Genomic DNA, 11,193 nt, shown 5'->3' on the forward strand with positions numbered 1-11,193 from the left:
GTTCTCATTGCGGTTAGCCCGGTGAGTTTCTGTGCGCCCATACAATTTTAAGCCAATTTAGGGGGACTGCAATGTAACCTGTCCTGTGGGGGTCGGCCAATCTTCTAGTGACGGGAAACCGTGGGACTCTCCCTCTAGGGGCCCTTGGGATTAAAACCCGATGTGCCAGGCAATCCCCTGCCAGGACACTACGTGGGTGCACTGCATGCGGGTGTGTGTTTAGTGCGGGGGCCGGGAGGGAATCGTGGCGCTAGCGGAGTTGATCCACGGTCGTGGCACCACAGATGTTTGGTTGGTAAGGATGGAGTGAAAGCATTCATTACGAATGCACGAGGAATCGTTCAGGGAGAGAAACACTGATAATTATTATTATTTGAGCAATGTAGCTGAGAGAGCCAAGGTAGATAGACGGAGTAAAATACGCGACGTTGGATAAGGATTAATTTTGGAGAGTGATTTTTGTATTGTGTTGGTAGTGCCAGCCACTGTCACAGGCGTGCTGCTGGGAGCCTACAACCTCCCTCGTGGGCCAGAGTGCATACGGCACGCGGGCAGGCCCTACGGGGTGTTATCCTGGAAACAGGATGGCAAGCGGGTCCGAACAGGGGGCTCGGAAACACGTGACGGGGAGCCCCTCAGCAAGTGGCGAGAAAAAAAAGCATCTTTGAATGTAAGTCTATGGGAACACTCTGGGCGATTCTCAGCCAGAGTGAAATCGCCCAAAAAGAGGTGGTACTCCACAGAACGTGACATGACGCTGATTGGACTATATCCAGAGGCACAGTAACGGCTCGCGTAACTCTGTGGTTCAATGACATTGGTGGTGCGTCGCCCAATCGCACTAATGAAGAAACCGCCCCTGTCCTAAATATGTTTCCGGTTTGCTCAAGTTTTATATACACTCTAGATTTGAAGTTGTCGTGACTGCAAGGATCCATACTCTTGGTTCTTTCGGTAAAGTCACGTCGGTAAAGAAAAGAACAAATAAAAATAAAATAAAAATAAAAGATAAAAATAAATAATCACGACGTTTAGATTGCAACACAAGCAATCGTCATCAGGTGTGAACACCACAGCAAGAAAATGTATACTAAAGTGCGAGAGATGCCAGGAGGCTATATAAGTCAGAGGGGGGTGGGGGGAGGGGAACGGAGAGGGGGATAGGGAGCAAGGGAGGGTGCCTCGTGGGACGCCAGGGACTGGGAACGCGAAACTGAACGGGTGGGGGGGGGGAGTAGGATGGGCCAGAAGCGAGAGGCCGAGTGAGCTAGAGATGTGCGGGAAGGAAAACGTCTATTATACCGAGTTAATTGCATCCCCAGCGTTTAGCAGTACTGCTATTTCGCTTTGGGTGCCCTCATTGGTTTTGGCCGTAGCGGCCGCGTCGCTCTCCTTTTTCCCTCCCCGTGCATCTCGAGCTCACTCGGCCTCTCGCTTCTGGCCCCGCCTACTTCCCCCCCCCACCCGCCCATTTTCGCGTTCCCAGTCCTTGGCGTCCACGAGGCGCCCTCGCTTGCTGCATATCCCCCCCCTCCGTTTCCCCCCCTCTTTGACTTATAGTGAAGGAGTGTAGACTACAGTGGGTTTACTATATGGTCCATAGTTTGGGTTGCATGGCCATAGTCTCAGTACGGTGGCTTGTGTCTTTAAATGGGATGTATTGGCGGTACACCGGTGCAGTATAACACACCGGTCCTCATAGAACAGTCTAAAAGAAAAATTTGAATGGAGCAAACCTGTTCATTAGTCTTTAAATGATCCTGTCGCGAAGTTTAACGCCATTCGAAGGTGTATTGAGTTGACTGAGACTTGTGTGGTGCCACATCAACGGAGCAACTCTGCCGGCGCTGCTACCCCCTCGCAACCCCCCACACGAACACACACACATACCCCCACGTAGGGCCTCGTGGGAGGGTCACTTGACACCAGGGGCGGTTTCTTCATTAGGGCGATTGGGCGACGCACCACCAATGTCATTCAACCACAGAGTCACGCTAGCCGTCACTGTCAGCCTCTGGATATAGTCCAATCAGCGTCATGTCACGTTCTGTGGAGTACCGCCTCTTTTTGGGCGATTTCACTACGGCTGAGAATCGCCCCGAGTGGCCCCATAGACTTACATTGAAAGATGTTTTTTTCGAACGGGGGCGCTCCAATGCATTCTCTATGGCTTCCGGGAGGGCATGCACTAACGTGCTTACGTCATCATACGTGCTAACGTCATCATACGTAAGCACGTTTCATCCAACAATATAATTTATCGCTACCTAGTGGAATCTTTAATAAAATAAACTTGAGTGGTTTGTTTTAATAGTGAGTATATAAACAAACAAGATGTATTGTAAGAGTCACTTTATTTTTCATTAATATTAAAGAAGTGAAGTTGCCTTTACATGCTTAAGCTGTTAATTTATGCATTGCATGGGTGGACCTTATCCTTATCAATCATCCAGACATTTACCCCCCCTGAGAGATTTTGCAGGAGCCGCCACTGCTTGACACCCTGGGTTTTCACCCGAGAACCCCCCTCGTGGGAATGTCTCACGGTTTCCCAGTGCCCAGAGTTTGGCCGACCCCTCCCCCCAGGCCGAGTTACATCGCGGTCCCCGTGAATTGGCTTAAAATTGCATGGCCACGGCGAGCTCACCGAGCAACCGCAATGAGAACACACCGAACACAGGGGGGATAGGGCCGTGGGGAGAGCAAAACACCAAACGAGCTGGCTAAAGCTAAAACAAGCACGGCAACGCGAGAGGGATGGGCGAGCACGTGGACGACGGCTAGGACGCGCTAGGCGACGCCGTGCCACGCAGGTGGTGGGCAGGGCATCGGTTGAGTATTGAAAGATAGGCGCCCCGATTGGCTGGGAGGGTAACAGAACTTGGCCAGGATTTTTTTGAATTGGGAAGGGATAAAAGGAGGGAACAGGAGACACGTTAGGTCAGTTCTCCTCGAGTCAGCGAGCGAGGCAGTCGGACTCCCAGCCGCTCGGAGCGTCCGAGAGACGCTGCCGAGTGCCGCTGCAACCCGACCCCAGGCAGAGACCGAGGGACACGGTGAGTACGTCTGCGAGGTGAGAAGTAGCGTAAAGATTTACCTAGGGTTTTTTTTTGCTCCGGGCCACGCAGGGCTTCTCTTCAGGTACCCCATTAATATACTTTAGCAGAGCAACGACGCCGCGTGGTTTCTGTGTGTATGGAGAGAGCGTCAGCGTGGTGTGGGTCCGTGCATACGTGTGAAGCGCGCGGGTAATCAGTCCTAAAACGATCGTTGACGTTCACGTGCGTGCGATCGCGGGCGTATTTACCTAGTGCATGATTGAACAGCGGATTAACGCGCGTATATGACCATCGACGGCGTTTGCACCGGGGATTAACGCGCGAATATTGTCATCAATAGTTCGCCGTGGTGCTCGTGCGCGTGGTTACACGGCGCGCTTCACGCGGTGTGTCCGCATAGCGATGATAACGCTCCACGGTACGACGCGTGAATATTACCTAGTATTTTGAGCGTGGGGGCGCTTGAGGTTGCGCGCCGGAGTAGTCCATTGCCTACGTCCTCGTTCGGGGCAGCAGCCGCGCTATTTTTAGCGCGAGCCGTGGTAAGCGACGTGGACCGGCACGGGCACGCGCGTGCACACCGCCATCTCCGCATTGGTGGTGGGTTACGTGAGGAGTGTGTGGGTTAACCCGAGGTGGTGAGGAGCCAGCCACGAGCCATGTCCCACAGGGAGGATGCTGGTGCGAAGAGGCCGATCACTCGATCGGCGGCAGCCCGGCGCAAAGGAGAGGAGGTCCAAGGGGTAGAGGTGGAGGGGGGGCATCAGCCCGCAGACTTGCTAAAAAAGGTCAACATTGACCTATGATTGGGTTTCGTTGAATCGAGGAACCGTCCGACCAATTTTAGGGCGCGACAAGTCGAATCTGCCTTTAGGGCATGGAGCAGCTCATCGTCATCAGGCAGGTTGCTGCAACACGGCAACAGATTGTGAAGCTTCGTGTTCAGCCACTCGTTATAACATTCTGTCTTCCGACTGCTTCTTCTTCGTCTTGTCTCTTGTCTCACCTACACGATCTTTTCCCAATATTTTGCGCAGGTCACTGCTCCTGATGTTGGATTTGGCCACATTTTTGAGGAGTAGCATCGTGGTTGCTGCAGGGCACCTCAGATGATGGTCCATGGTTTGCTTCTCCCGACCACTTCGACATCACGAGAACCGATGTTGACGCAACACCTCTTTAGCAAAAGAGCTTCTAGCAGCTTAATGGGCTTGACTCGGGAAATACGATTATTGTGACTCTGAAGGCACGAATATTGCTGCATTTCCCTCTGTAGCCCCGCAGCCCGATGACCATCTGTTTGTGCATGGTGGCTGCCCCGTGCACGACCGTATGATCCAATTGGCCACAGTAGGCACTGTGCCTAGGGCCGACTCACCGAGCCACCCACCCACTCATTACCCACTCGCCCACCCACCAGAGCCATATTATCCAATAGGCCAGCGGTCCCCAACCTTTTTGGCACCAGGGACCGGTTTCGTGGAAGGCAATTTTTTCACGGACCGGGGGGGGGGTCATCATTGGGTCTTTCCCCCTTTTCAAAGAAGCTCTCCAGCGACGTTTGTTTTTTACTCATTTTGGCTACTAGGGGTTAGAGCTTGTGGGCTTACTAAAACTGTGACTGAGACAAGTGCGCAGTTCGGGAAAGAGGCGAGGATGGAAGTGGTAAATAAAATCACGGGCAGGCCACGCGCGAACTCACCGCTCACCTCCTGCTGTGCGGCCCGGTTCCGAACAGGCCACGAACCAGCACCGGTCCGCGGCCCGGGGGTTGGGGACCCCTGCAATAGGCCACAGTTGGCACTGTGGCGAGAGCCTACAAAAACAAAAGGTCCTACGAAAAAAAAATTGTGACCATGTCTGTTTTTTTATGATAAAAAGAAACATGTAACCAACATATATTCTTGAAGACATTCGTCTAGCAAGGATAGGCACAGTGTTTATACAAAGAGGCGGGGTCATATCGATGTAAATAGTTTTTTTGGTCCATAAGGTGAGAGAAATTAACACGGAAGATGAACCTTTCGAAAAATTTTCATTGCAAAATTTGCAAATAACGTATTCAAATGGTGTTTGTTCGCACAATCAAGTGAGTGACAGCGGCGGTAATAGTAGCATGGGGCAGCAGTGCCAACTGTCGAAAGTTATCACTTTGAAGGCCTACGAAACAGAAGTGCATAGGACCTACAATAACCTTAATCCGTCATGGCCCCTGGTGTTTGTTATTAATTTTCCACTTGTTTCACCCGTGAGAGCCTCGCCGAGTCTCGGGAAATCGTTTTCAGAAGGGTCTTCCTAGGTTTTCACAGTATGTGGCGATGTTGCAATGTGTAACCCCCCCACCCACCCCATTGATTCATATCCAGTTACTCTCTTTGTGCTTTCAGCATTGGGATGTTTGACCAATCAGTAAAATGTGTTGATATCACAAGCCCATGCGAGCAACTATCCAATCAAATGGTATCCAAAGGTCCTCATCCAGCAGTTTGATTGACAAACGGGTCGTGTGTTTAGTGTCAGCAACGCCGTAATGAAGAAGCCTTGCACGATCGCAGCGCTCGCTTGAGTCATTCTCATTGTACACAGGTCAACGTGGGGCTCATTCTGGCCAAGATGAACCAAGGACCTATGGATTATGGCTGCTGAGCAAATTACTTGGTGATGCTGCATCGGCAGTGATGTACGGGCACAACCTCCAGACAAATTCACACAAAATCCGGGGTGCCGGATTTCAAAAATGCCGGAAAATCACTAAATAATAATTTAAAACTAAATTTCGATTTAAAGCTTTCGTGACTGCAGAGATTCATCTTCTTGGTTTTTTAGGTAAAGTCACGTAGAAGGGAAATAATAAAATAATAATAAAACATAATAAAATACAATTCTCACGACGTTTCGGCCACAACGCAAGCAGCCGTCCTCAGGTGAAGAACAGGTCTGTCGGAAAGACAGCATCTGAATGAACACCACCAAGCTTGGCAGCATATATTTAAGCTGGGTTAGAGGAAGGGCGCCTTGACAAAGGATTATTACTGCTAACCCTACTTCCTCCCTTTGTTGCTGCTAATCCTACATAATGCACGGGCATAATATGACTTTGAGACCCCCCACCACTTCCTACGCATTCCACAAGTAGTAACTAATCCCATATCTGCATTTTCCATAAATATGCTAAATTCCTCTGTCAAGGCGCCCTTCCTCCTCTAACCCAGCCTAAATATACGCTGCCAAGCTTGGTGATGTTCATTCAGACGCTGTCTTTCCGACAGACCTGTTCTTCACCTGAGGACGGCTGCTTGCGTTGTGGCCGAAACTTCGCGAGAATTGTATTTTATTATGTTTTATTTTTATTATTTTATTATTTCCCTTCTACGTGACTTTACCGAAAGAACCAAGAAAAATTTAAAACTAGTTCACGAAGCCTGTCTTCGCCAGGCAAAAGTTTGCAATAAATTTAATAAATATCCTGATATAATTTTTTTAAAATGTTTATCTACGATCAAAAACAATGCATACATTATTATCAGAGCATGTTTGCTTGTTTTGCCACAAGTACATGTGGTTAATACAGACGTGATGCCTTGCAAACGGTATCTTATTTGGCGTTTGAACATCAAAACACAACTGTATTATTGCCAGAAAGGGTCCAACCAATTCTTATTTTTTATTTAATTTTTCTTTTCATAATTTTGGATACTGCCAAAAAAGGTTCCACGGATGGATTTCATCTCGATAGCAGGAATGCTCAAGCGCACCCTGGAGTGTCCATGTTTGTGTCAACACTGTGCAACGTGACCCAACTCTGACCTACCCCAGGAGTGAAGCTGGACTACATGTTATAATCTCCCATGACCCCTCAACTTATCTTAACGTAATTTATACAGCGCCCTAACCAAGTCGCTTTACAGAATTAAGAACAGCAGAATAACGTGTGCGTCAATGTAATGGTGGTAAATGAGGTGAATGAAACAGAAGCGAGGAAGAAATAGTGGTGAATATGTGACGCGTGAATTCGGTGAGAGCGAAATTGATGGCAGTAAATGATGATGATGAATGGATTGAATGAATGGAGTTCGTGAGTGATAGCCGTGTAATGAGAATAATCATTATTCTGAGAGTAGATGATGGTGAAAAGATTGAATGAATGTGTTTAATGAGTGATAGCCGTGTAATAAGAATGTGAAGAGGGAACAGTAACGGTGGTATTTGTGGTGGTTATGAGGGGGAAGATTAAGGGGGGGTCGTGAGCTCGGGGTAACAAGAAGTGAGGAGCGGGAACTTATTGAGCGAAGGTGGCCGCCTAATGTGGAGGGGGAAGTTTGATCCAGTGAAGGTGAAGAGGGGGGGGGGCGAGAAGAGTGAGAAAGCGACAGCGTGGATTGAGCACAAGGTGAAGGAAGAACAGAGAGAGGCAGCAAAGAGTGAGAACGTAGAGAGAGAGAGAGAAGGCGACACGTAGCAAGATACAAGAGTGGCAAGATACGGTGGGGGCAAGACCGCGAAGGGATTTCTAAATCAGGGTAATGAATTTGAACAGGCAACGGTAGTTTCGGTTGTAAATAATATTTGAGGGTCAAAGTGAAATCCCACACCGCCAAATATGTCGAAGTCTAACTCGGCCTCGGCACACGCCCTTTGGAACCCAATCTCGTTCCCCCGTCACCAAATGCAACACGGCAAACCTGATGGAGCTCGGACAGCCCGAGAACGGAGTTCACAAGAAGTCACACACGACTCGAGACAGACGCAACGCAGAACATCCCCGGCTACGATCTTCCGTCGATCTTATAGGCAACCCCAAACCGCATCCACACAAAACCATGACAGGTGCGGTGGATGATCGATACGCACACACACGTGTAAAATAAACACAAACTCTCCGAAATTGGAAACCTGGCAGAAACCGCAGTGGGTCGTATAACGACTTCATTGTCCGATTCACAGACGCGGCTGAGGCATTGTCACAGCAAAACACTCCGCCGCTGCTGGCGCAATTATCCGGGCCAACCTGCTCAGCGTGAAATGAGAGGTTGCCGCCAGTGCCGGATTATTCTCGGAGCAAAAGTCGCTACATATGTAGTAGCTGCGGGCCCTTTCAAGGGCCCGCGCTAAATGCTTTCAAGCTATCAATTCCGGTTCAGTGATTCTGCACTTGCTCTATTACTATAGTACTATACTGCCCTTCAACTTTTATGAACGACTGGGTGTCTAAGGTTAGAGATTTGTCGTATGATTTGGCTGTAGCAAATGAAAATAATAAATTATTTTACTATGCAAGTTAAAAATAGGTATGTTTTTTTAGGGCCCCTTTATAAAATATGCTACAGGCCCGGCACTAGTTTAATCCGCCACTAGTTGTCGCTCCACATCGGTGGCTCTTAACCAGGGGGTGCGCGATGCCATTCCTGAGAACCAAAGGGGTGCCGGCTGCAGCAAATGTTAAGAACCATTGCACTACATCAGCACCAGCCATACGAAGACGATAGCACGTAAGTAGAGAGACCAGAGAGAGAGAGAGAGAGTGGATCATAAGAGTTGGATACTGCCACTTTACACCACGTCTTCTGATGACAAGTATTGTTTAAATCGGCATATGAGTAGTGACACTACTAGTAGCTATACTCTCTGGTTCTTTCGGTAAAGTCACGTAGATAGAAGCAAAAATAATAAAGTAAAATAAAACACGACGTTTCGGTCGCAACACAAGCGTCCGTCTTCATGTGAGAAAAGGGTGCTTGTGTTGCGACCGAAACGTCGTGTTTTATTGTATCATTTTTTCTAACTACGTGACTTTACCGAAAGAACCAGAGAGTATGAATTTCTGCAGTCACGAAAGTTTCAAATCAAGACTACTAGTAGCTGTTGGGTAACAGCCACACCATTCAATAACCAAACCCTATTGCCAAATGTATTCAATTAGATCAGAAGTGAAATCGTACAATGTCGCTGGTACATTGTGCAGTGGTCACAGATCAGCCTCTGTGGAGGAGGCTCGTGAAGGACGCTACTGGGAAGCTGGAGGCAGTCGCCCTCCAGCAACAGCAGAGGGCGGAGGAGCGACGCTCACAACAGCGACAGCGAGCGGGACGCCGGGTGGCTAAGATACAGCAATTTGGCGCAGTGGAGAGCATCGTGCATCTGCCAGTCATCTCGGTCAACTCATGGAACCTGCATCTGTCCCGTGACCATCTGCCAGCGAGCCTTCGCCACTTCACGTGGCCTCAGAGTGCACCGGCCCTGGCACAGGCATCGTGGGACATCACCGCCACTTAGTGGCGAATGGCGGCTATTGTTGATGTGCTACAATATATTCTCGGAGTGCTGGACAGGGCGCTGCAGTGGCGAGATGTTAACTATTTCGCCTGGAATAGAAGAGGTCGTGGGTTCGACCCCGACTCTGGCGCCTGTATTTTTGGAGCTGGCATGTCCCTCTCCCTGTGGTCGCGTAGATATTTTCTCCGAGCCCTCGGATTTTCCCCTCCGCCATTTAGATAATCGGAGTGAGTGTACTGGCAATCTAGAATGTAGTCTACATTATAGACTGCCAGCACACTCACCAAGGTTAAGAACTAGGCTACAGTCTACACTATAGACTGACAGTACACTCACACAGCTTAATAACCATTGCTACAGTCTACATTATAGACTACCAGTACACTCACCAAGGTTAAGAACCAGGCTACAGTCTACATTAGACTGCCAGTACACTCACCCAGCTTAATAACCATTGCTACAGTCTACATTATAGACTGCCAGTACACTCATTAAGTTTAATAAGCAGGCTACAGTCGACATTATAGACTACCAGTACACTCACCAAGGTTAAGAACCAGGCTACAGTCTACATTATAGACTGCCAGTACATTCACCTGGCTTAATATCCAGGCTAGTCTACATTGTAGACTGTCAGTACACTCACCAAGGTTAACAACCATGTTACAGTCTACATTATAGACTGCCAGTACACTCACCAAGGTTAAGAATCAGGCTACAGTCTACATTATAGACTGCCAGTACACTCACCCAACTTAATAACCATTGCTACAGTCTACATTATAACCAGGCTACAGTTTACATTATAGACAACCAGTACACTCACCCAGCTTAATAACCAGGCTACAGTTTACATTATAGACTACCAATATACTCACCAAGGTTAAGAACCAGGCTACAGTATACTTTATTTTTTTATTCACTTTATTTTTTGTCATAATTTTTCTATCTCCGTGACTTTACCGAAAGAACCAAAGAATAAAAGTAGTTGTACTTACGTGCATGTGCTTAATTTGTGCTTCGATGATTTACCTTCTAAAAAAAATCTGCCCGTGTCTCGCACCCCCAGGGAATGCCTGCACCCCAGGTTAAGAAGAACCACTGATTTAGGGTATTTGGCTGATAAAAATGTCCACATGATGATAAGCCCCTTGGTTGGGCGATGACTTGTGGCCAGATCGCTTCTGCAAAAAGAGAGCTACATAGCTCAGTGGGGGCTTACCTGGTAAAATAAAAAAATCGATTTAGTTGAGTTCTTCGACCGTGATGATAATGGGATGACTGCCGCGATTGAGCGTCGTCTCGCCGTCTCAACGCCCACTGGTTGCAGGTGCACGTGCGCAGCAGTCAATTTGGCGTGACCGAGCTGTGATTGGCTTACATTGGCACCTGCGGGGAGGAATACGGCAATTTGGCCGTAGAGTGGGCAGAATGACCCCATTTAGGTTGGGAACTGTTCTTGCGTGCGATGTGCTTCGTGTAAGTAGATTATACGAACAAACAAGGTGCCTTAAAACGGCACAATGTGACGGGAATGCCGGCATGATCACGTGCGAAGATGATTAAATCGGTTTGGTGCGCGCACGGTGGCCCTGCGGTAGCGCGTTAGTCACTTGTTGCAGAGGTTCGCGTTCAAATCCGCGCAGGCCATCCTGGTTAACAAACTACACTTTTTTATATCATTAGACCTCCTTTGCCAGTACCAAAATCTGGCCGAGCACCAATTGAGACGAGACTCAAAAGAAAGCTGTCTCTGGTGTGGACCAATCAGTTTCAAGGACAATGCATATATTATTAGTGGGTTTTTTGCATTTTGACTGCAAGTATTGTGGTTAATGCAGACATGAATCCTTGTAAAAAG

This window comes from Lethenteron reissneri, chromosome 62, assembly GCF_015708825.2.
Source record: "Lethenteron reissneri isolate LAM-NWPU_2019-01 chromosome 62, ASM1570882v1, whole genome shotgun sequence".
In the NCBI taxonomy this organism is placed as follows: domain Eukaryota; kingdom Metazoa; phylum Chordata; class Hyperoartia; order Petromyzontiformes; family Petromyzontidae; genus Lethenteron; species Lethenteron reissneri.